Source organism: Durio zibethinus, chromosome 3, assembly GCF_047325235.1.
Source record: "Durio zibethinus cultivar Kanyao isolate XHJ-2024 chromosome 3, ASM4732523v1, whole genome shotgun sequence".
NCBI classification, from domain to species: domain Eukaryota; kingdom Viridiplantae; phylum Streptophyta; class Magnoliopsida; order Malvales; family Malvaceae; genus Durio; species Durio zibethinus.
Window position 1 is genome coordinate 11400068 of NC_143164.1, and position 26261 is coordinate 11426328.

Here is a 26261-nt window from a genome sequence, read left to right on the forward strand (position 1 = left end):
GGTCAAAAAATTCAAACTCCAGAAAAAGCTCACCAAAAAATTCAAACATTAAACCCCAAAACCTAGTTTTCTAGATTTTTCCAGATTCTCTAAAAATTTTCTAAAAATTCAACCTTGAACCCAAAAACCTGAAATCTCAATCCTAACATTCCAAACCAAAAACTAGAAATCCAAACCCCTCTAAATCACCAAAACCTCAAATCTAGAAACTTCAAAACTAAAATCCCAAAAAACCAACCCAAAAACTATTTCCAGAATTTTAAACATAATCTTTTCTCCCAAAAATCCATTATCCTATTCCTCTGGTCCTCTATTTAATTTATAGCCATCCTTAGTAGAAATTTTAAGATTCAAACCAATCCAGGATTAAATCCTGGGATTGGATTCTGTCAAATGTAAATTAGTCCTAAGCATGGCAAGTTTAATTGATTTGATTCCTGGTTTCATGCAGAATTGAAATCTTAATTTTAGTAGATTTAATTCCTGATTCAATCGCAGATTATGAAGAAAAACAGAAGGAAATAAAGTAGTAGTAGTAGTAGTAATAGTAGTAGTAGTAGTAGTAGTAGTAGTAATAATAATAATAATAATAATAATAATAATAATGATAATGATAATATAATATAATATAATTACTATATAATAATGTAATACTAGTAATAAAAAAAATAATAATACTAATAACAATAATAATAATAAAAGTACTAGTACATATAAAAAATCGACATTAATTGACCCCAGACATAGATGGGTGTCTACAGTTGCGCCTTTTTGCATATTCATGTTTGACAAGGATAATACAAAAAATTGGACATCTACTTTGTTCTGACCCAAAATAAGAGTCAAATCAGTAAGCAAAAATGATCGAGATTGAGCCGTAAGTTAGAAAGGTGATATGGACTGAGTTGAGATCAAATGACCAAGATTGAACCATAAATCAAGAAAATGATATGGATAAAGCTGATATCAAACAACCAGGATTGAATTGCAAGTTTGAAAAAATGATCTGGACCAAGTCGAAATCAAACGATCGAAATTGAATCGCAAGTCTAAAAAGTTGACTTGGATCGAGTTGAGGTCGGTTTGACGGATTGAGAAATAATTTTAGATTGAGAGTGAAAGAATGAAAAATGGTTTAATGGAATGAAGGGAAATGTAAATTTGTTGAATAAGATGGATTTAGAAGAAATAAAAATTTTAATTTTAATAAGGTGTAAAAAAAACAAGTTTTAAGGTGTAATAGAATTACTAAAAAGAAAAAATAGTGAAACATTGGATGATGTGATTTGCTAGCTTTTGTTTGTTTGCGTCTGTCCCCTCTCATGATCTATTCATTTTCCAATTAATTCTTTACAAAAGGAAATTTAAAATTTCCTATCTTTCCTTTCTCTCCAACTCATTGGGGATCCAATTAAGCCCCCACTTAATTATAACCGTCTTCCTCATTATTTCCAAGCATTCCCTTTGCCTTCATTTCTCTCTCTTTCATCGAATGTTTACCTTTCCCAAACTTATGATGGCCTGTCGTTTTCATTTCCCTTTTAATATGTTAGATTTGTTACTTGCTTTCTCCAATGATTTTGATTCTAAGATCTGACATTGCTTTTTTATTAGATCTAATTTCCATTTTTATCATTTTTTCTTCTTTACTTGATCTGGATGTGTCGCATGATTGATGAGAAATTTTATTTTATTTTGTTGTGATTTTTAGTGTTAAAACAATTCAATATGATTCGCTTTGCATTTTTCTAATTGTATCACTTAACGAAATCCAAATGTCACAGTCTTGGAGTGAAGTCAGGAATCCCACATCGACTGTGTACTAGAGTTAACCATAGGATATATAGGTTCACACATTTCCCTCTTTGTGAGGTGCCTTTTGTAGGATAAAACTATGAGGTCAAGGAGGCCAGAACAGACAATACCTCATAAGAGTGTGAACCGAGGTAAGTAGGTAGATCTGCGACGTCGGATGAGTGCATGCTCGGGTCCTGGAGCTGTGCGGGTCTGAAGGTTGAGTCTAGGTCCATGTCAAGTGGTATCAAAGCCAGCTCTAGGGTACTAGCGATGTACCACCAAGGACGGTGGACCTCCGTTGGAGTTGGGAGGATGTCACAGTCCTGGAGTGAAGCTAGGAATCCCACAATGTCTGTGTACTAAAGTTAGCCATAGGATATAAAGCTTCACATATTTTCGTCCTTGTGAGATACCTTTTGTAGGACAAAACCGTAAGGCCAAGGGGGCCAGAGCAGACAATACCTCACAAGAGTGTGAACCGAGGCAAGTAGGCTGAGTGTGAACCAAGGCAAGTAGGTTGATTTGGGATGTTGGGATGCCGGATGAGTGCATGATTGGGTCCTAGAGCCGCGCGGGTCTGGAGGTTGAGTCTCGGCCCATGACACAAATAGGGAAAACATTTATTATTGGTTATTTATTATAAAAATCATAAGTTGGAGTTGAATTCATGTGTAGTGGTCATAGTCATGATGATCTCATGAGCACAATGTATTTCAGTCTATGGGAGTCGTTTCCAAGTCAATGCTTATATTAGGAACTAGCAAATCTGGTATGTTCTAGAGATACATATGGATTTGAATTAGCTTTATTCCTTTAATGGTTACTTTGACCTGGTATCGAATTGGGTAACGCATTGATTTGGTTATATAGGTATCTTGATTGTATAATGCGGAAATTGATTTTGCAAATTTTTGTTAGTATTTAATGGTAAAAATGTAGCTAAATAACTGTGTTTTTTGCTGAAAAAAGTGATTTGGACTTTTTTCCATAATGTTTCCTCCTTGAAAATTAGGCAAAATAAATTAAAATATCTTATTTACAGAAGGCAAATTGTAACAGAAAAGGTGAATTACTGCTAGTGAAAGGTTCCTGGAGGTGGAAGGATAATAATTTTTAGCTATTTATAAGAGATGTAAAGCCATTCTTCTGCTTTTGGTTTATTCATGACATGTTGGACTATCAGGCAATTAGTTGGTCTTAATGACAAACTCATATTTTTATTTTATTCATGCATTCACACGAGTTTCTTTTCAGCTTTTCTTTGTAGACTATTCTTTCTAGCATTTTTATGACTTCAATAAATTTGCAGTTGTTCAAGTTTTTTTTTTTCTTATTTGTTTCTTTTATTTTTGTCGGACTTATTGCTCACATTGTTGAAAACTCTTGGCATATGCACATGGATGGATTACTTAAAGAAAGTTGAGTGATATAGGATTTGGGGTTATCACTTGCGACAAAATATAAAATGGCTCCAGCTAATAAGGCTGATAGAAAAGCAGTTGTAGATGCAGCTGGTTGGATGTTCAATGTTGTCACTTTTGCTGGACTTATTATTGTCAATAAAGCGTTAATGGCTACTTATGATTTCAGTTTCCGTAAATTATTTTTAAGCTCTTTTGAATTGCTTCCTCTCCTTCATAAGCCACAAAGAGTTACTGATGTTTTAATCAATTATAGTTCCCTTGAATTTGGAAATTTTCCTGTCGAATTCTCTTATAACAAATGCATAGCATTAGAGTGGTTAGCAGCCATGAAATCAGCAAATAAATAGCAAACAGATAAGAATAGTTTGCTGAGTAAAGTGATGTTTTAACAGTTGTGTGCATTATCTTGGAAAATGAAACCAGCAGGTGGAATGGCCCTAAATGTTTGAAAATTGAGATTGCAGAGTGGTAAGACTGAATAGCAGACAAGCAATCATCCAAAAATAAAAAAACTGTACAATTGGCTTTATAGTAAGCAGAAATGAACTTGAGGTTCAAACTTAGAATATGTTTGGTGTAGGTTTGTGAGGGTTGCAAATGGTGGAGAAAGTGAAGGGCATGGGCTCTAATTCCCTTCCCTGCCCACCCCTCTCCTTTTTACCTATTCTAGGAGAGGAAACAGGTTGAAGTGGTGGAAAACAATTGAAAAATCAAAAAATGATGTTATCATAAGTAGAGATGAAAAGGAAGCCTTGACTTGTAAGTTTGTAGTCGCTGAGATTGAGTGTAAGATGATTATGATGCCGTATAATAGTCACCTGCAAGTAAATAAGCTAAAGATTCTGGTTTTTTGTTACTTTATGAATGTTCTGATTATGCTTGCTGCAATAAGGATCTAATAAACTGTTATTAATTCCTTTGCATTTGATTGCACATTGTTGCAGCCACAACATTAACTAGTTGGTACTTTGCTACCACAACCTTGATGACAGCTGTTCTAAGATGGTTAGGTTACATTCAATCTTCTCATCTACTGATGCCTGAGCTTTTGAAATTTGTTTTGTTTATGAACTTCTCTATCGTTGGAATGAATGTTAGTCTGATGTGAAACTTTGTGGGATTTTATCAGGTAAAGAATAATATTTGCTAGATTTTACCAGTTGTGTTTTTGAATAATTTGGAAATCACAGATTCTCTAATTCAATGACAGATTGCAAAGCTCAGTATGATTCCTATATCCTGGTTTTTAGTTGTGATAGACAAAATTCGGTACTCTTGAGATACAAAGTTGAGCATAGCTGTTGTTGTTCTGGGTGTTGGGGTTTGTACTATCACTGATATGAGTTTTTTACCAAAGGTTTCATAACTGCCTCTATTGCAATTTGGAGTGCTTCTCTGCGGCAGTAAGTAAGTTATTAATTCCTATGCATCTAAATTGAATTATCTAATGTTCTAAATTGCTATATCTTTTTTAGAACTTATAATTTGGTCATTTATTTATTTTTTGTGTTTGTTTGTGCAGTATGTACATCACCTTCAATGAAGGTATAGTCTTAATTCCTTTAACCTATTGGGACAAACTGCTCCAGCCCAGGCTGGAACACTGCTGCTATTAGGTCCGTTATGGATTATTGGTTGACAAACAAGAGAGTTGATGCCTATAGTTATAACCTAGTATCTGGGGTACGTGTTCTATTTATTTGTATATTTTGCTTTAGTTTTGTGCATCACGGTTGTTGTTGCCATTAGTATAGAACACGTTTAGGTTTGTTTCAGAGTTGCTGTCAGAATCATGTTTGGGAATAAAACTGCTTGTGTTCGTGAATATGCATACTGTAATTCATGCAGTTATGTGTCTTTCTTGTGACCTACAATTATATTTAATTTGCATTTCATATGTTGTTACCTGCATATCTGCATACATCTCCTAATACCGCTTACATGCGATGCGGTGCCTAACATCTCTTAAAACATCTATCCTTTACTTGAACTTAGGCCTAGTGGAAATATTTGTGTTTAGTTCTTCTGATTGAAGAAAATCATTTAATTGTTAGCGTGGTTTATAACATGCAGCTCATTTGAACATATGTACCTACTCTCCTCTCTCCCTCTCTCTCTCTCTCTCTCTCTCTCTCTCTCTCTCTTAAGTTGCTTATAAAATTGATGCATTCATTGATAGTATAATATTCGAGTTATAACTTGACTTTTGCACATTTTGTTATGGTTCTGCTGCTGCATTTGTAGCAGCAAGCTTAAATTACTTTTTGCAAGGCTCCATTTTTGGTGCCTGCCTTTCCTGTGTGCAGTTATTCATAGGCCTATAAAGTATTTGTGGGATGTGTGTAATTCCTATTATAGTTTGTTCCTCTGACTTTGGGTTTTACAGGAATAGTCGCTCACAGCTGTATTTGTTTCTTGGTCTTGGCAGATATTCATAATTGTTTCATGTACTATAGCAGTAGGAACGAACCTCAGCCGGTTCATCTGCGTTGGCAAATTTACTGCAGTGTCGTTTCAAGTACTGGGCCATATGAAGACAATCCTTGGTTGATTGTGGGATTCTTTTTCTTTGGAAAAGAGGGTCTCGATCTGATGTGGTTCTGGGCATGATCATAGCTGTGGCTGGAATGATTTGGTATGGAAATATGCTTCATCTAAGCCTGGTGGGAAGAAGCGTCGAAGCCTGTCTCGCCCTACGAGCAAACAACAAAAGCATGGTAGTTTGTGTTATAAGGTATCCATCTAAAGATTCAATCGCTAAATGAAAATTTTAAAATCATGAAAAATATGAAGAATTGTCAATAATTTTTTTTAAAATGTGATTGGTGACTCAAAAATTTATCTTTTTAATAAAATAATAAAATAAGTTTAAAGTTTATTAAAATGGTAATTTTGGTCTACGAAAATAAATTTGAGTTTACGAGTCAGTTATGTGTGAGAAAAAATTAACACTCTTACAATGCTCATAAAATTGGTACTAATTAATCATGTGTTGTTTATAATTTTAGATAAAAAATAATTTTTATATGAAATTTAATTATAATTTTTTTTTATTTTTAAGAAATAAAATTATTTAAAAATTTTTATTTAAAAATGCTATGAAATTTTTTAAATTAAAGAAATATTTTAAAATTTTTCGACATAAAAGTAGAATTCGTAGGTAAGTCTTTTCATTTAAGATTTACCACAATATTTTTTTTAAAATAAAAATATTATTCTTTGAAAATAATAATTATTAGTAATTCTCTAACATCTAGACGGGGTATCAAAAATTATATTTCATAGAATATTATTTTAATTTATTTATTTGTTTACTTTAAAAAAAAATTAAACAATAATTAACTATAAACATCAACTAAAAATATAAACATATATATATAAACAATAAATACAAATATGGATGTAAAGGTGGTGTATCTTAAATGATGATGAGGTGCGAATTTAAAATCAAGTTCTTAGATATTAAAAGATCATCTAGACCTTTGAACCTTCATGTAAAGTTTGGATGCGATTTTTATATTTAAAATTTCATTTTTTTCATTCTTTATTTTTCATTTTTCATTTAATTTTATTATTTTAAAATACGAAAATATATGAAAATTTTTGAAGAAATAAAATTTTCTAAATATTTCATCATTTAAGCGACATTTAAGAACAAAATATTTCATATAAATTCTTGAATTTTGGGATGGTTTCAGGTTTTTGAGTGGATTAAGGTTTTAGAATTCACTTAAGGTTTAGGGTTTCACATTAAGGATACGAGTTTCATCTAAAGGTTTAGGGTTTCAAATTAGGGTTTTGGATCTCCTATTAAGGTTTCGGGTTTTATTTTAAGATTTAAGATTTAAGATTTAGAGTTTTAGGGTGTAAGGTTTCGAGTGTCACCTAGGGTTTTGGGGTTTTATTGTTGGGATTTATTTTAGGATTTCATTTTAGGGTTTTGGTGTTTTAAGAATTTATGAACCTTTTTAAAAATCTTCAACATCTAGGCAAATCTTTGGAACAAGCTCATTTTTTATAATTTTTCTAAACAAATGAATTTTTATAGTTTTATTTATTTTTTTTGTTAAAAATTTTTATTATTGTTAGTATCTATTAATGTATTAATCTTTTATTATTTTATTTTTATTATTTAATAATTCTTCAACATCTAGGAAGAATTACTATTATTTTTTATTTTTATATTATTTTTAAACATGACTTTTATTCCCTCTAACATCTAGGTAGGGGTTTAAAACAATTACTCCTTTTTTATTATGTTTTATTATTAAACTTTAAGAGACTTTAATAATACAAATATCATCTAAAATGCATAAACATAATTAAAGATAATATGAGCATGCAAATTAATAGGTTATTATATGTACAAAATTATTAAATAGTCAAAATCACATAAAAATCCAATCAAACATGATTATATTAATAATATAATAAAATAATGATAATAATGCAAAAAGATATTTTGACATACATATAACCTAAGTGTTAATTTTTTAAAACAAAATTTTTATTATTGTAAACATCCCATTTCGTTTGGGGCCTATAATCGAATCTCGAGTTTCATCCAGATTATTGGGCTTTTGAAATGCCCATTCGGTTTTTAAATTGGCTTTGAATATTTACACTTGAAAGTGATTTTAGGCTTTAAGCGCAGTGTAAGTTTTGGCGTTTGGGCTTGGGCCCCATCATTAATTTCAATTTTGGTAGAACTACTTTAATAAAAAATTTAAAAAATAATAAAAAAGGGGAAAGAAAATCAGAAAGTTCTTTAGGAAATTTGATTCAGAAATTTGAGTTGATTAAAATGGAAACTAAAATTAAAAATCATTGACCACAATCAAGCGAGATTAGGGCATGAATCAAAATACAAGCCAAAAATCACGTGGTGATTGGGATCGAATTTGGTAGATTTGATCTCTGTCATTGAATGAAATCCTTAAGATTTCTGATGAAAAACCTTATAAATAGTACCCAAAATCACAAAAAAAAATTGAAAAAAAGGTGTTAAAATAGATAAACGTGGTTATGAGGTTTTTTAGGTTTTTAGGTTAACACTAGAAGTCTTGGTTTTGGTAATTAGTCCGTGATTCTAGTTTTTTTTATCATGGATTGAAAGTGGTTTGAATTTCTCAAAATTTTTCTCTTTTATGAAAAAATTTGGAAATTTGGTTGAATATTTGAAGATTATTTCTGATGAAAAACCTTATAAATAGTACCCAAAATCACAAAAAAAAAAAATTGAAAAAAAGGTGATAAAATAGATAAGCGTGGTTATGAGGTTTTTTAGGTTTTTAGGTTAACACTGGAAGTCTTGGTTTTGGTAATTAGTCTGTGATTCTGGTTTTTTTTATCATGGATTGAAAGTGGTTTGAATTTCTCAAAATTTTTCTCTTTTATGGAAAAATTTGGAAATTTGGTTGAATATTTGAAGATTTTATTTGAACTTCTTGACCAAAGTTGAAGTTTTCGGTCAGATCTTGACAAGTTTTCTAGAAATTGATGACCAAATCTAGTTTTCGATCTACTAGATTTAAAGGGTAAAGAGAGTGGTAGAGAAGAAGTGTAAAGAGACGTAATTTTGAGGAAAACAGAAAAAATTTTGGTTTTTGTACAGGTTTGGAATGACATAGTTTTAGGAAAAGCTCCTGACCCATTAGACCCGTGTGACTCGCACGCTGCCTATTTATGGAACCTGACTCGATCACAAGTATTTGTTTTTCTTTTCTCATTCCATTTTTTGTTTTGATTTTTTATTTATTTTATTTTAGATTTTTCTTTTATTTACTATTATTATTATTATTATTATTATTATTGACTCGATCGTAAGTATTCGTTTTTCTTTTTTCATTCCATTTTTTGTTTTGAATTATTTATTTATTTTATTTTAGATTTTTATTTTACTTACTACTACTATTACTACTACTATGACTATTATTATTATTATTATTTTATTGCTTTTTTATTTTTTTATTTATTTTATTGAAAAAAAGATGATAAAATAGACATGCTTGGTTATGAGTTTTTTTTTAGCTTTTTAGGTTAATACTGGAAGTCTTGGTTTTGGTAATTAGTTTGTGATTTTGGTTTTTTTTTTTCTTTTTTTTATCTTGGATTGAAGTGGTTTGAATTTCTTGAATTTTTTTTCTTTTATGGAAAAATTTGGAAATTTGGTTGAATATTTGAAGTTTTCAACTAAACTTCGTGACCAAAGTTGAAGTTTTTGGTCAAATCTTGACAAGTTTTCTAGAAATCGATGACCAAATCCAGTTTTTGTCACCTAGATTTAAAGGGTAGAGAGAGTGGTAGAGAAAAAGTGTCGAGAGAGGCAATTCCGAGGAAAATAGAAAAAAATTTTGGTTTTTATACAGGTCTAGAATGATGTAATTTTAGGAAAAGCTCTTGACCCATTAGACCTGTATGACTGGCACGTTACCTATTTATGAAACCTGACTCGATCGCAAGTATTTGTTTTTCTTTTTTCATTGCATTTTTTGTTTTGATTTATTTTATTTTAGATTTTTATTTTACGTACTACTACTATTATTATTATTATTGAATCAATCGTAAGTATTTGTTTTTCTTTTTTCATTCCATTTTTTGTTTTGATTTATTTATTTTATTTTAGATTTTTATTTTACTTACTATTACTACTACTACTACTACTATTATTATTATTATTATTATTATTATTATTACTATTATTATTATTATTATTATTATTATTATTATTATTATTTGTTTTGATTTTTTTATTTATTTTATTGAAAAAAAGTGATAAAATAGAGGAGCTTGGTTAGAAGTTTTTTAGGTTTTTAGGTTAATATTGGAAGTCTTGGTTTTGGTAATTAGTTCGTGATTCTGGTTTATTTTAATCATGGATTGAAAATGGTTTGAATTTCTCAAATTTTTTCTCTTTTATGGAAAAATTTGGAAATTTGGTTGATATTTGAAGTTTCCAGTTGAACTTTATGACCAAAGTTGAAGTTTTCGATAAGATCTTGACAAGTTTTCTAGAAATTGATGACTAAATCTAGTTTTCGGTCACCTAGATTTAAATGGTAGAGAAAAAGTGTAGAGAGAGGCAACTCTGAAGAAAACAGAAAAAATTTTGGTTTTTATACAGGTTTGGAATGACGTAGTTTAGGGAAAAGCTCCGACCCATTAAACTTGTGTAACTTGCACGCTACCTGTTTATGGAACCTGACTCGATCGCAAGTATTTGTTTTTCTTTTTTCATTCCATTTTTTGTTTTGATTTTTGATTTATTTTATTTTAGATTTTTATTTTACTTACTACTACTACTATTATTATTATTATTGACTCGATCGTAAGTATTTGTTTTTCTTTTTTCATTCCATTTTTTGTTTTGATTTATTTATTTATTTTATTTTAAATTTTTATTTTACTTACTATTATTATTATTATTATTATTATTATTATTTGCTTTGATTTTTTATTTATTTTATTGAAAAAAGGTGATAAAATAGACAAGCTTGGTTAGGAGTTTTTTTAGGTTTTTAGGTTAATATTGGAAGTCTTGGTTTTGGTAATTAGTCCGTGATTCTGGTTTATTTTAATCATGGATTGAAAATGGTTTGAATTTCTCATATTTTTTCTCTTTTATGGAAAACTTTGGAAATTTGGTTGAATATTTGAAGTTTCTAGTTGAACTTTATGACCAAAGTTGAAGTTTTCGGTCAGATCTTGACAAGTTTTCTAGAAATTGATGACTAAATCTAGTTTTCGGTCACCTAGATTTAAATGGTAGAGACGAAGTGTAGAGAGAGGCAACTTTGAGGAAAACAGAAAAAATTTTGATTTTTATACAGGTTTGGAATGACGTAGTTTAGGGAAAAGCTCCTGAGCCATTTGACCCGTGTGACCTGCACACTGCTTGTTTATAGAACCTAACACGATCGCAAGTCTTTGTTTTTCTTTTTTCATTCCATTTTTTGTTTTGATTTTTTGATTTATTTTATTTTAGATTTTTATTTTACTTACTACTACTACTATTATTATTATTATTGACTCGATCGTAAGTATTTGTTTTTCTTTTTTCATTCCATTTTTTGTTTTGATTTATTTATTTATTTATTTTAGATTTTTATTTTACTTGCTTACTACTACTACTACTACTACTACTACTACTATTATTATTATTATTATTATTATTATTATTGTTATTTGTTTTGATTTTTTTATTTATTTTATTGAAAAAAGGTGATAAAATAGACGAGCTTGGTTAGGAGTTTTTTTAGGTTTTTAGGTTAATATTGGAAGTCTTGGTTTTGGTAATTAGTCCGTGATTCTGGTTTATTTTAATCATGGATTGAAAATGGTTTGAATTTCTCAAATTTTTTCTCTTTTATGGAAAAATTTGGAAATTTGGTTGAATATTTGAAGTTTCCAATTGAACTTTATGACCAAAGTTGAAGTTTTCGGTTAGATCTTGACAAGTTTTCTAGAAATTGATGACTAAATCTAGTTTTCGATCACCTAGATTTAAATGGTAGAGAAGAAGTGTAGAGAGAGGCAACTCTGAGGAAAACAAAAAAAATTTTGGTTTTTATACAGGTTTGGAATGACGTAGTTTAGGGAAAAGCTCCTGACCCATTAGACCCGTGTGACCTACACACTGCCTGTTTATGGAACCTAACTCGATCGCAAGTATTTGTTTTTCTTTTTTCATTCCATTTTTTGTTTTGATTTTTTTATTTATTTTATTTTATATTTTTATTTTACTTACTATACTATTATTATTATTATTATTGACTCGATCGTAAGTATTTGTTTTTCTTTTTTCATTCCATTTTTTGTTTTGATTTTTTTATTTTAGATTTTTATTTTACTTACTATTACTACACTATTACTCCTACTATTATTATTATTATTATTATTATTATTATTATTATTATTATTATTATTATTGTTATTTGTTTTGATTTTTTTATTTATTTTATTGAAAAAAGATGATAAAATAGACGAGCTTGGTTAGGAGTTTTTTTTAGGTTTTTAGGTTAATATTGGAAGTCTTGGTTTTGGTAATTAGTCTGTGATTCTGGTTTATTTTAATCATGGATTGAAAATGGTTTCAATTTCTCAAATTTTTCTCTTTTATGGAAAAATTTGGAAATTTGGTTGAATATTTGAAGTTTTCAGTTGAACTTTGTGACCAAGTTGAAGTTTTCGGTCAGATCTTGACAAGTTTTTTAGAAATTGATGACTAAATCTAGTTTTCAGTTACCTAGATTTAAATGGTAGAGAAGAAGTGTAGAAAGAGGCAACTCTGAGGGAAACAGAAAAAATTTTGGTTTTTATACAGGTTTGGATTGACGTAGTTTAGGGAAAAGCTCCTGACCTATTAGACCCGTGTGACCTGCACGCTACCTGTTTATGGAACCTGACTCGATCACAAGTATTTTTTTTTCTTTTTTCATTCCATTTTTTGTTTTGATTTTTTCATTTATTTTATTTTAGATTTTTATTTTACTTACTACTATTATTATTATTATTATTATTGACTCGATTGTAAGTATTTTTTTTTCTTTTTTCATTCCATTTTTTGTTTTGATTTATTTATTTATTTTATTTTAGATTTTTATTTTACTTACTATTACTACTACTACTACTATTATTATTTTTTTATTTTTTTATTTATTTTATTGAAAAAAGGTGATAAAATAGACGAGGTTGGTTAGGATTTTTTTAGGTTTTTAGGTTAATATTGGAAGTCTTGGTTTTGGTAATTAGTCTGTGATTCTAGTTTATTTTAATCATGGATTGAAAATGGTTTGAATTTCTCAAATTTTTTCTCTTTTATGGAAAAATTTGGAAATTTGGTTGAATATTTGAAGTTTCCAGTTGAACTTTATGACCAAAGTTGAAGTTTTCAGTCAGATCTTGACAAGTTTTCTAGAAATTGATGACTAAATCTAGTTTTTGGTCACCTAGATTTAAATGGTACAGAAGAAGTGTAGAGAGAGGCAACTCTGAGGAAAACAGAAAAAATTTTGGTTTTTATACAGGTTTGGAATGACGTAGTTTAGGGAAAAGCTCCTGACCCATTAGACCCGTGTGACCTACACGCTACCTGTTTATGGAACCTGACTTAATCGCAAGTATTTGTTTTTCTTTTTTCATTCCATTTTTTGTTTTGATTTTTTGATTTATTTTATTTTAGATTTTTATTTTACTTACTACTATTATTATTATTATTATTGACTCGATCGTCAGTATTTGTTTTTCTTTTTTCATTCCATTTTTTGTTTTGATTTATTTATTTATTTTATTTTAGATTTTTATTTTACTTACTATTACTACTACTACTACTATTATTATTTTTTTTTTATTTTTTTTAGTTATTTTATTGAAAAAAGGCGATAAAATAGACGAGCTTGGTTAGGAGTTTTTTAGGTTTTTAGGTTAATATTGGAAGTCTTGGTTTTGGTAATTAGTCCGTGATTCTGGTTTATTTTAATCATGGATTGAAAATGGTTTCAATTTCTCAAATTTTTTCTCTTTTATGGAAAAATTTGGAAATTTGGTTGAATATTTGAAGTTTCCAGTTGAACTTTATGACCAAAGTTGAAGTTTTCGGTCAGATCTTGACAAGTTTTCTAGAAATTGATGACTAAATCTAGTTTTCACCTAGATTTAAATAGTAGAGAAGAAGTGTAGAGAGAGGCAACTCTGAGGAAAACAAAAAAAATTTTGGTTTTTATACAGGCTTGGAATGACATAGTTTAGGGAAAAGCTCCTGACCCATTAGACCCGTATGACCTGCACGCTACCTGTTTATGGAACCTGACTTGATCGCAAGTATCTGTTTTTCTTTTTTCATTCCATTTTTTGTTTTAATTTTTTTTATTTATTTTATTTTAGATTTTTATTTAGTTACTACTACTATTATTATTATTATTATTGACTCGATTGTAAGCATTTGTTTTTCTTTTTTCATTCCATTTTTTGTTTTGATTTATTTATTTATTTTGTTTTAGATTTTTATTTTACTTAATATTAATAGTACTACTACTATTATTATTTTTATTTATTTATTTTATTGAAAAAAGGTGATAAAATAGACGAGCTTGGTTAAGAGTTTTTTAGGTTTTTAGGTTAATATTGGAAGTCTTGGTTTTGGTAATTAGTCCGTGATTCTGGTTTATTTTAATCATGGATTGAAAATGGTTTCAATTTCTCAAATTTTTTCTCTTTTATGGAAAAATTTGGAAATTTGGTTGAATATTTGAAGTTTCCAGTTGAAGTTTTCGGTTAGATCTTGACATGTTTTCTAGAAATTGATGACTAAATCTAGTTTTCGGTCACCTAGATTTAAATGGTAGAGAAGAAGTGTAGAAAGAGGCAACTCTAAGGAAAACAGAAAAAATTTTGGTTTTTATACAGGTTTGGAATGACGTAGTTTAGGGAAAAGCTCTTGACCCATTAGACCCGTGTGACCTGCACGCTACCTGTTTATGGAACCTGACTCGATCGCAAGTATTTGTTTTCCTTTTTTCATTCCATTTTTTGTTTTGATTTTTTGATTTATTTTATTTTAGATTTTTATTTTACTCACTATTATTATTATTATTAACTCGATTGCATGTATTTGTTTTTCTTTTTTCATTCCTTTTTTTTTTTGGTTTTTTTATTTATTTTATTTTAGATTTTTATTTTACTTACTACTATTATTTTATTTATTTATTCATTTAAAGAAAACAACGAAAAAATATTTCAAAAATTAATTTATGAATCTTACCAAACTATTGGAGGATTTTTCATGGATTTAAATTTTTATGAATTCTACCAAAACTATTTAAGAATTTCACAAACCAATTTTTATTAAAAAATATTTTGTTTTAATCCTACCAAACTATTGAAAGATTTGAATCTTAAATTAAATCTTATCACAATATCGAAAAATTTAATAAATTTTTTGAAAATAAATTTACAATAAAATCTCACTAAACTATTGGGAGATCTATATTAAAATAAATTTTACGAAACTATTAGAGGAATTTACTAATTATTTTTTTGAATAAAATATATTAATGAACCCAACGACGGAGCTTCTTTAGAGTGGGATACTAGTCTCCATGAATACTTCTGAGATGAGAAAATTATCTTAAATTGCTATCAAACTGTTAGAGTAACTTTAAGATCAATTTTCAATAATTAAGTTATTGGGTAAAATTATAAAAATATTTTAAGACTTAGATAATTTAAAATCAAATTGTTACCATCCTTTGGATAAGTATTATGAGGGTGCTATAACCTTTCTCACGTGTAATTGCACTATCGAACCTAAAATCTAGTTTCAAAGACTAGAATCTACTATTTAAAGATACCTAAGTCTATCTTAGAACTCCTATTTAAATGAAAAAAATTCAGTCAAGTGGCCAATCACATCTAAACAAAAAAGATTGATGGTGACTCCTTTAGTCTATATCTATTACTAGGTCTACGGATCTATACATTATGACAATTTGATGATTCCACTAAAAACAAAGTGAGTAGACCAGTAAATGATTTCTTATTATCCAAGCGTACTTAATAAATTTAAGTTTTTTTTCTTTTTCTTAAGTTTCATGTATTGTTTTTATTACGCTTGTCATTCACTTACATGTGCATAACATGAGCTTTACACCCAAGTTTTATCCCTTAAGAGGAGTAAAGTACTTACACTTTCATGAGATTTCATATCTCTACATAGGCTAATGAAATACTCCTACTCAAATTAAACTTTTTTCTCTTGTAACCTATAATGGGTGAAAATTGGGGTGCTTTACCAGTTTGTGATGGACAATGATGTAAAGAATAATTTGAGAACCTTTTAAAAGTGACCCAAGCTATATGTAGTTAACCTTATGGGTTTAATCTGTAGGTAAAGCCATGTTCCCTTTACCCTTTAGAGTTAATCCAAAATTTAAAGTCATATTGTTGTTGTGTTATATTTGGTTTATTGTGTTTATTTTTTATTTTATATTGCAATAATTAACAAATTTTGTGTTTGTTTCTCTTATCTTGCATATCCATAAACATGCATACAAATTACATATCATTCTTACCCTAAAGATACCTTTAACAAAAGCTTTCAAGGAATTCACGAAATGTCTAGCGTGTGCCTTACCTATGTTTTTCAAGTGTGAGTCACCTATCGATATGAAGGTAAAGTCTAAAAAGAGGCAACGAGAGGAAGAAAATTGTTTACCATCTAACTAGGTCTCTACCCTACCTAAGGAAGTCCGATGGCTCCTTAAACAAAATGATTTGAAAGATCTATTAGACATATGGAATAACATGGTTCCTTCAAGACAATAAGCTTTTTTATAAAAGTTTGGGCATATCAAACATCTCTTATTGATGAAGGTTAAAAATTTACTCATTAAAGTAATGATATAGTTTCGGGACTTTTCCTATCGCTATTTCATCTTCAATAAAATTGATTTGATGCCAACCATAGAGAAGCATTCAATTCTGATGGGTATGCATCTCTAGTATTAAGATAAGGTTTATGTGAAGAAGTAAAAGCTAGGATATCATAAAAAGCTGGCCAGTATTTTAGGGATAGAAAAAAAGCTTATAGATTCACATGTTCAAGAAAAAAGAGGGCATATAGGTATTCGATGGGAAGTTTTTTGAGATTTCATTGTTAAACATCCTGATGATGACCAAAGAATGAATGTGTTTGTCCTAACAATATATAGGATTATGATCTTCCTCAAGGTTTTAGGCTATATTGAGATAAAAGTGATGGATTTGTTTGAGTAGATTAAAACTGGATGTAATCCTTTATCGATAATATTGGAAGAAACCATCAGATCATTGAATTATTGTAGACAAAATGATAAAGCACGCTTCTTGGGTTGCATACCATTATTATATCTATGGATGAAAAGCCATTTTGAATGAAAAAAAAGTATTTTCTCCAAACTTTATTTTTGCAATCGAAATCCAATCTAGGAGTTTTGTGGGAGCGAATGGCTAGAAACAAAATCCAAGAAAGAATAGGAGTACTTGCTACAAAAACTCACAACTTGTCAGGTGAAATGGTTAGTTCTATGAATGAATCGAGAACCCATGCTATATCAATGTGGAGATGAAATAGGGGTTTCACTTTTAGGCTTATGGGGGTCAACAAGTTATGCACCATTGATGGTGAAAAGATAGTATGGAATTGAATAGTTTGTTTCCATGATACATAGGTTTAACCAATTCGATTGTTTATATGGAGAGCCTCAAACATTTCAAAAAATTGACTACATGATCAAAGCTTGGAAGAAGCCTAAGAGAGTGAGTCCTGGGTCATTTACTGATAAAGTCACCAACAGGTATTTGGTGTGAGAGCCAAGAGGGGCAAAAAGGTTGCGTTTAATCCTAAAGATTATTGCCAGCCAGTGAACCAAGAGTTGGATGAGATACCTTCAAAGTTGAAATTTGCAAAGAAAGAATTTAAAGATAAAAGTTAGAGGTCAAGAGTCCATAAGATGAAGTAAAAGATTTTAAGGCTTCAAGAAGAGAAAGAACAATAGAAGGACAAAACAAAAAAGTTAGAGGTTAGAGTTCACAAGATTTTAAAGGAATGTGATATAGTAGTTAATGGTTTGGCTAAACTTCATCAATAACAAAAGAAGTTGGAAGTTGAAAGTAAAACCCAAAATGTTGTTAGGGAATGAGACAATGCCTTTAAAAAGTTGATGGAATTGTGACAAAACCATAAGAGGCTATGTTTCTAGGTGAAAGTGAAAGAGAAAAATATTTCTTATTTGACTTATGAGAATGAAAATTTGAAAAAAAAAATGTTCCCAGTTAAAATATGATTGTGTTGAAGTCGAAAAGGAAATGAGATGGTTAGAGGGTATATTTAGACATTGAAGTAAAAATTGAATGAACAAGAGGATCATATCATGGCATTCATGAAAGAGCATATGGAGTATTCTACCAAGTATTGTTTGGCAAAAGAGAAAGTTTGGGAAGGCAAAGATGTATAGAGCATCTTGTAGCCCAGATAAGCAAAGTAGTGATCAAGGCAAGAGAAATAGGGGAAAAGGCTGAGGCATTAAGAACATTGGTCACATCAGCAGGAAAACATGGGTAGCGATTTTTAAACTTTATTAAGGAAGCCAAGAATTAGTATGAGCAAATTAAACAATTTTACAAATGGAGAATAATAGACTTGGAAAACATGGGTAGCGATTTTTAAACTTTATTAAGGAAGCCAAGAATTAGTATGAGCAAATTAAACAATTTTACAAATGAAGAATAATAGACTTGATGTAAAATAAACCTTTGTAGAATAAATGAAAATTTACTTTTGTTGAAATCTTTAAAGGGGCAAATATTTTTCTTTCTTTTTTAGGCATTGCACTTATTCATAACTAATTTTAATTATGTTAGTCAATAATAAGATCACTAATTTAATATTATGGTACATAAGTTTTAAGGATAGCTCAACATTAGTATAACACCCGAGCTTAAGCTAGAATAATGGAACAAGATAATGCAAGTCATGTTGAGAAATTAGAAAAGGCTTAAGAAAAGATTAAAGGAAAACTAAACAAAATCCTAGAGGCATTAGGCAAGTTGAATAAGGAAAAAGTGGTCGAAGAAGATGTTTCCCATGATATTGTTGACCCTCCATACCCTCCAAGTTATCGTCCATATCAGCCTAATCCACTCCAAGCTTTCCATCATAACAATTTATATTTCCAGCAAGCTTTACTTATTTGGGAATGCCACCCACACCTAGCCAAATGAATGTCCAAAGTTACAATAACCCTGCCTCTGCTGAAAAGCCAGTTGAACCAATCCAAGTTTCAAATTTGGACAACCTAAAAGAGAAGTTGAAAATGGTTGAGGCTTCAGTTGAAAACTTATAAAGGCAACTTGGAAAAGGAAAATATGGCATCATTTGGGAGGTTCACCAACATGTTAACTGGAATATTTTGAAGAGCTCTGAAGTGCTAAGGGCATTGTATGGTTGAGTTTTTGAAATCCAAGATATGTTGTCATAATTATCTGATTATTTATTTTAGGGCATTGTTATCTAAAATAGCTATCCTTGTATGCTTTTATTGTGTCTAGTTGCAAAAATTTGTCCCAAATAGCCATCATTTGTAATCTAGTCTTTTTTCCAAATAGAAAATGTTCATTTCATTCTATTATCTATATATTGTTTTCAATCCTTGCCTTTTCCTTGCTGTTTAAATATTTTCCAATGAATAGAAGAAATGTATAATTTACATCTTATATATTTTGAAATTAGGATAATGATTAATAATTGAATAATGTCATAAAAAATTGTATATTGCTTTTGGAAAGTTGAAAAAGATGAAGGCAAAAAATGAAACCCTCAAAGCTTAGTAAAGACATTGGTTTTGAAAACTCCCATAAAGAATAAGGCGAGTGCCCATTTTGAATAATGAAAAATGGAAATGATTTTGTTTCCCTTATTGGAAATTTGAAGAGTTTGGAATACAAAAAAAAAAAAAAAGAGTCTTGAAAACCTTAGGACCACAATTGGAATTTCATGGCATTGATTAATCGACATTTGCATCGGTATTAGTCAACATTTGCATCGACATTAATCTTCATCATTGCATGTGAGAAAACATGGATTTGTTACATTTGTGTCATTTGCATTATCATTTATCGCATATGAATTTTTTACTTTGATGAAAATTTTTGAACTTGTGATTTTGAGAACATTTTTTGAATTGTAAGGCCTTTATTTTAGAAATTTTTTCTCAAAGCCCTTTGAAGATGATTTATAAGACCTTTGGGCATAGTCTTTAAAAATTTATGGATCATTTGATCTCATATTTCGATGTATACTCAGCCTAGTCATTTTCAATTTTTGCTTAGTCCAGATCAGTAATTTTTTTGATTTGCAGTTTAGTCTCAATCACTCATTTTGGCCTTAGCTCAATCCAGGTCATTTATCTTTTTGACTTATAGTTTGATCCTTCTTAGCACTTTTTTGGTCATGGTTCAGTGTAGATCATTCATTTTCTTGACTTGCGGTTCAGTCTCGATCACTCATTTTGGCCTTGACTTGGTCTAGATCATTTATCTTTCTAATTTGCAATTCAATCTTGGTTAGCATTTTGGCTTTGGCTTAGTCTAGGTCATTTAATATTCTAACTTATAGCTCAGTCCCAATCACCTTTATTTTATTTTGATATAGCTCAATCACTTTCGACTTTAGCTCAGTCCAGTCATTTTTACATTCAAATTTGGCTTAACACAAGTAATTTTATTTTTTGAACCCGGATGTAATGGTTGTCTATGTCTTTGCATCATTTCTATTTCACAAGAATATGCAAAGAGTGGCAACTATAGACACACCATTTTGTATAGGACTTGTAATCGAATCTCAGGTTTTGTCTAGATTAGTAGGCTTTCAAAATGCCTATTAGGTTTTTAAAATTGGCTTTGAATATTTGGACTTGGAAGTGATTTTGGGCTTTCAGCCCAATGGTGTTTTGGCATTTAGGCTTGAGGGCCATCTTTAATTTCATTTTTGGTTTTTCTGCTTTAATAAAAAAAATTATTTAAAAAATTAAAAAAACAAAAAAGGGGAAAGGAAATCAGAAAGTTCTTTAGGGAATTTGATTCAGAAATTAGAGTTGATTAAAATGGAAACTAAATTTAAAAATCTTTGACCATAAGAACTAAAACATAGACCAAGGATCACGTGGTGACTGGGATCAAATCTGGTAGATTTGATCTTTCTCATTGAATGAAATCCCTAAGATTTTTTTTATGAAAAACCCTATAAATGGTGCCTAAAATCACACCCAAAAAAATGAAAATTGAAAAAAAAGTGATAAAAAAGACAAGAACTTGGTTAGGAGTATTTCTGGGTTTGTAGGTAATATCGAAAATCTTGGTTTTGGTAATTAGTTTGTGATTCTAGTTTTTTTTTTATCATTGATTGACAATGGTTCGAAGTTCTAGAGTTTTTCCTCTTTTTTGGAAAAATCTAAAAAAATTTAGAAATTTGGTTGAATGTTTGAAGTTTTCGATCAAATCCTAGCAAGTTTTCCAAAAACCAGTGACCAAATCCAGTTTTTGATTACCTAGATTTAAAAGGTTGAGAGAGAGGCAGAGAAGAAGAAGTGTAGAGAAACAAGGGAATAGGCAATTTTGAGAAAAACAAAAAAAATTTTGGTTTTTATATAGGCTTGGAATGACATCATTTTGGGAGAAGCTCCTAACCCTTTGGACTCGTGTAGAATCTGACCTAATCGTAGGTATTTGTTTTTCTTTTTTCATTCTTTTTTTTTCTTTTTATTTTATTTTAGATTTTAGATTTTACTTATTATTATTATTATTATTATTATTATTATTATTATTATTATTATTACTACTACTACTACTATTATTATTTTTTATCTTTAATTATTATTTTACTCATTATTTTTAATTGAACAATTTATTTTTTTAAATCCCTTTATGAATTTTATTTTATTTTATTTATTTATTCATTTAAAAGAAAACAAAAAAATGTTTCCAAAATAAATTCATGAATTTTACCAAACTATTAGAAAATTTTTCATGAATTTAAATTTTTATGAATTCTACCAAATTATTAAAATTTTCATAAATCAATGTTTATAAAAAATATTTTTTTTTTTTGTTTTAATCCTACCAAACTATTAGAAGATTTAATGAATTTTCTAAAAACAAATTTACAATGAAATCTCACCAAACTATTAAGATATCTGCATCAAAGTAAATCTTACCAAATTATTAGAGAAATTTACTAATTATTTTTTGAATAAAATATATCAATGAACCCAATAATTGAGCCTCTTCAATGTGAGCACCAATCTCTCAATGAATACTTCTAAGGTGAAAAAATTATCTTCAATTACTACCTAACTATTGGAGTAACTTTATGATCAATTTTCAATAATTAAATTATTGGGTAAAACTATAAAAACATTTCAAAGCTTGGATAATTTGAAATCAAATTGGTACCATCCTTCGGATGGACATTATGTGGATGTTATAACTTTTTTCACACGTCATTGCATTCCTGAAACTAAATTATGGGTTCATAAACTAGAATATACTATTTAAATATACCTAAGTCTATCTTGGGACTTTTTTTTAAATATAGCAGATCCAATCAGGTAGCTAATTGTACTTAAATAAAAAAGATTAGTAGTCACTCATTTAGTCTATGTCTAGTGGTAGGTTCACGGATCTCTACATTATAACAATTATTATTATTATTATTATTATTATTATTATTATTATTATTATTTTCTAATCAAGCTTATACAATAGCCAGATGTCAAATGAAGAATACAAAGACAAACCCTTAGTATCTTAGGCAAACCATTTCTATAGAAACCTTACTTTAGCTACCCTCTTCTTCCCATTTTAATTTAGAGAATATAAACAACCATGAATGCACTAGGGTTTCAAACACACAACTTTAATGCCAAAAAGGTTTAGCAAGCTACAAAATAAAAGTCCCATATTATTAAAACCTAAAGCAAACTACTTTCCATTCCATCAAAAGTCGAGGCATGGTTAGATAACAAAGGAATACAAGATAACAAACAAATTAACAAAAGGTAAATATGGCAACATCAACCTTCCCCATGAACCTAAAATAAAGTTGATTGAAACTCCCAATCAACAACCAAACATGCACGAATGTAAAACACTAAAAACATGACACAATGATACCAAAGTATCAACACATCTTGCAACTTGGGCTAAGACTGAGGAAAACTTATCCAAAAATAAAATGGGCCTATTCTTGATCTAAATCCACTAAACAAATACGGAAATAAGGTAGGCTAGAATAAAGAGATTTTGTTCACTCTAGCTGAAAAATGAAAGTATGAAGATGGATGAGATTATGGTCAGATTCATGGATGAACGTAGACACCAAATATTCAGCATATTATCATGTAATTTGCATGAGTAAATGGATAGATAATTGTGTTTACATTATAGATTATTGTGTTCACATTTAATTTCCATGATTTATGGCACCATTTCAACAAGACAAGATTGAAGGCAATTTCATCACTTTAGCAATCGAATCTTTGAAGCTCCCATGCTTGGAGGGAAGTTTCTAGCCTATTTATTTTTTGTTATTCTTTATAGAAGGTAGAATAGAGTATATTTTATCATTAAGCAATCTTTATATTGTTCTTAAGTTTTGTATCTCTTAAGTTGATTTCTTAAAGTGGTGAACTTCTATAGTTTTATATCCTTGATTAGAATTCTTAGGGTGGTATTTCTATATCCCTTAGCGTCTAGTCTTGGCAATGAACTTCTATCCCTTTAATCTAATAACTATATTTTACCATTATTCAAATTCTTATGAGTTGTCTTCTTTGTGAATTTTTCTATTTGTAATTACTTTTGAACTTCTCAGCCATCGATTTTTGACATCAAATTGGCATTAAAGCTATGGCAGGTTATCGTAATCAAGTACCAGCAAAAGATGTTGAAACCAACACCAATGTTGCAGTAGCTACAAATGATGACCTCATGGATGCTTTCATAAAGAATATGCGGTAACAAATCCTCTAACTACAATAACAGTTATGTATGCAAGAGGAGAGAAAGAAGATAAGGCAACAAGGAAAGAGGAATTAAAAAGATAAAAAAAAATCAATCCATACCATGAAAACAATAGTTATTCTGATTATAGCACCCCACCTCACCCATGGTAAGTAAGAGACTACCTATAAGAAACAAATTTTAACATAGCATGTTCAACCTCAAGATAGAGATTCCTAAGTTTAAGGGAAAAATACAATTTGAAAAGTTCTTGATTGGCTACACATAATGGAGCACATTTTTGAATACCATGATGCCCTTGAATATCGTAAGGTAAAGCTAGTAGTCATCAAACTTAGAAAGTATGAATCCTTTAGGTGGAAAAATTTAAAGAAGCAAAAAGAAAAAGAGGGCAGGAGAAAAATTACAACTTGGGAGAAAATGAAAAGAGAGTTGAAGAAAAAATATCTTCCAAACAACTTCTAGCAAGATGCTTTCCTTAGGTTTCATAACTTGAAGCAAAGAGATCTTTCAGTGGAAGAGGATACGATTGAGTTTGACCATCTCATATTGAAATGCGAATTAATGGAACAAGAGAAACAGACTATTGTACAGTATCTTGAAGGGTTAAAGATCAAGATAGCTAATGTGGTACAATTAAAATCCTATTGGACTTTTAACGATGTATGCAAACTTGCCTTTAAGGTAGAGAGGCAACAAAAAGAGGTCTATGGTAGCAACTTAAGATTTGGGTCCTAAAAAGGCTATATCAATAAAGATGGCTTATCTAAAGTTATTATTCCTTCTAAGTCTATTCCAAAGCAACCCCAAAAGAAAGATGAAACCTTAACAAGCAAGTCTCAGTCTAGTGTACAAACCAAAAGGTGTTTTAAGTGTCAAGGGCTTGGACACATTGCCTCAGAATGCCTAAACAAGAATATTGTGAGTCTAGTAGAGAAAAACTTGAAAGAAAATGAAGATAAGCTAGTTGAAGAGAATCAAAACCTCGAAAAGGATGAAAAGGTAACCTATGGCGATTGTGAAGCATCTTTAGTCATACAATGCAGCTTGAGTATCGCACCTGCTAAGGAAGAAGATTGGTTACATAAAAATGTGTTTCACATTCGGTGTACTATCTATGAAAAGGTATGTGATGTTATAATCGATAGTGAAAGTTTTGAAAACATTGTTTCTACTTTTATGGTGCAAAATTAGGCTTTAAAATAGTGGATTACCCCCAACCATATAAGCTATCTTGGTTGTAAAAAAAAAAATAAAATCAAGGTTAGCAAGAGGTGTTTGATTCTTTTTTTTTTATAAGAAAACAATACAAGGATGAAGTGTGGTGTGATGTAGCTTCAATGAATGTTTGCCATTTATTGCTTGAAAGACCTTGGCATTATAATAGGAAAGTTATTTATGATGGTTACTGCAACACTTATACATTTGTCAAAGATGGGTGCAAAATCATCCTAGGCCTTCCAAGCCATAGTAATGTCAAAACTAACTAAAGAGGAAAAAAACAACTTGTTTACCAAGGCAAATTACAAAAAAAAAAATTAAGATAGGTGGTACTATGTATGCACTAGTGCTGATTGAATAGAATAAAGATAATAAGGAGCCTCCTGTAGTGATACAACCATTATTGGTAGAATTTTAAGATGTTGTTCAAGAAGAGTTACTAGCTGGTCTACTACTAATGAGAGACATTCAACACTGCATAAACCTTATCCCAGAAGCTATTTTACCCAACAAAGTAGCCTATAGGATGAGTCCTAAAGAACATAAGAAGTTGCAACACCAAGTTGATGAATTGGTTAAAAAAAGAATAGTGTGCAAAAGCATGAACCCTTATCCAATCCTAGCCCTTTTAGTGCCCAAGAAGGATAGATCATGGTGTATATGTGTGGTTAGTAGAGCGGTCAACAAAATCACGATTGACTATCACTTTTCTATTTCGCGCTTAGATGACTTGCTAGACCAACTACATGGAGCAACTATTTTCTCTAAGATAGACCTACATAGTGGCTATCATCAAATCAAAATGAAGCTTGAAGATGAGTGGAAAATAGCCTTCAAGACAAGGGATGGTCACTATGAATTGATAGTAATGCCTTGGGGTTTATCCAATGCCCCTAGTACTTTCATGAGATTTATGAATCATATCTTTAAACCTTATATAGGTAGATATGTAGTAGTATATTTTAATGATATTTTGGTGTACAACAAAGATGAGGACCAACACTTAAATCATCTATACTAACTATTTTGCATATTGGGGGAACAAAAACTTTATGCTAACCTTAAAAAGTACATTTTTTTTACTTTTGGCCTTATGTTTCTAAGATTTGTGGTATCAAGGGAAAGAATAAAAATGGATTCTAGCAAAATTGAGGTAATTTTAAATTGGCCAATACCAATATCTTTACATGAGATCTAAAGCTTCCATGGCCTCGTATTTTTTTTATAGGCGATTCATTAGGGGTTTAGCTCTATTATGCTCCAACA

General features: G+C 29.8%; 1 pseudogene; it reads left to right on the forward strand.

Moving 5' to 3' along the window:
- Nucleotides 1-3229: 3229 nt before the first annotated feature.
- LOC111300190 (UDP-rhamnose/UDP-galactose transporter 6-like) lies at nucleotides 3230-17689 on the forward strand (annotated as a pseudogene).
- The last annotated feature ends 8572 nt before the right edge of the window (nucleotides 17690-26261 follow it).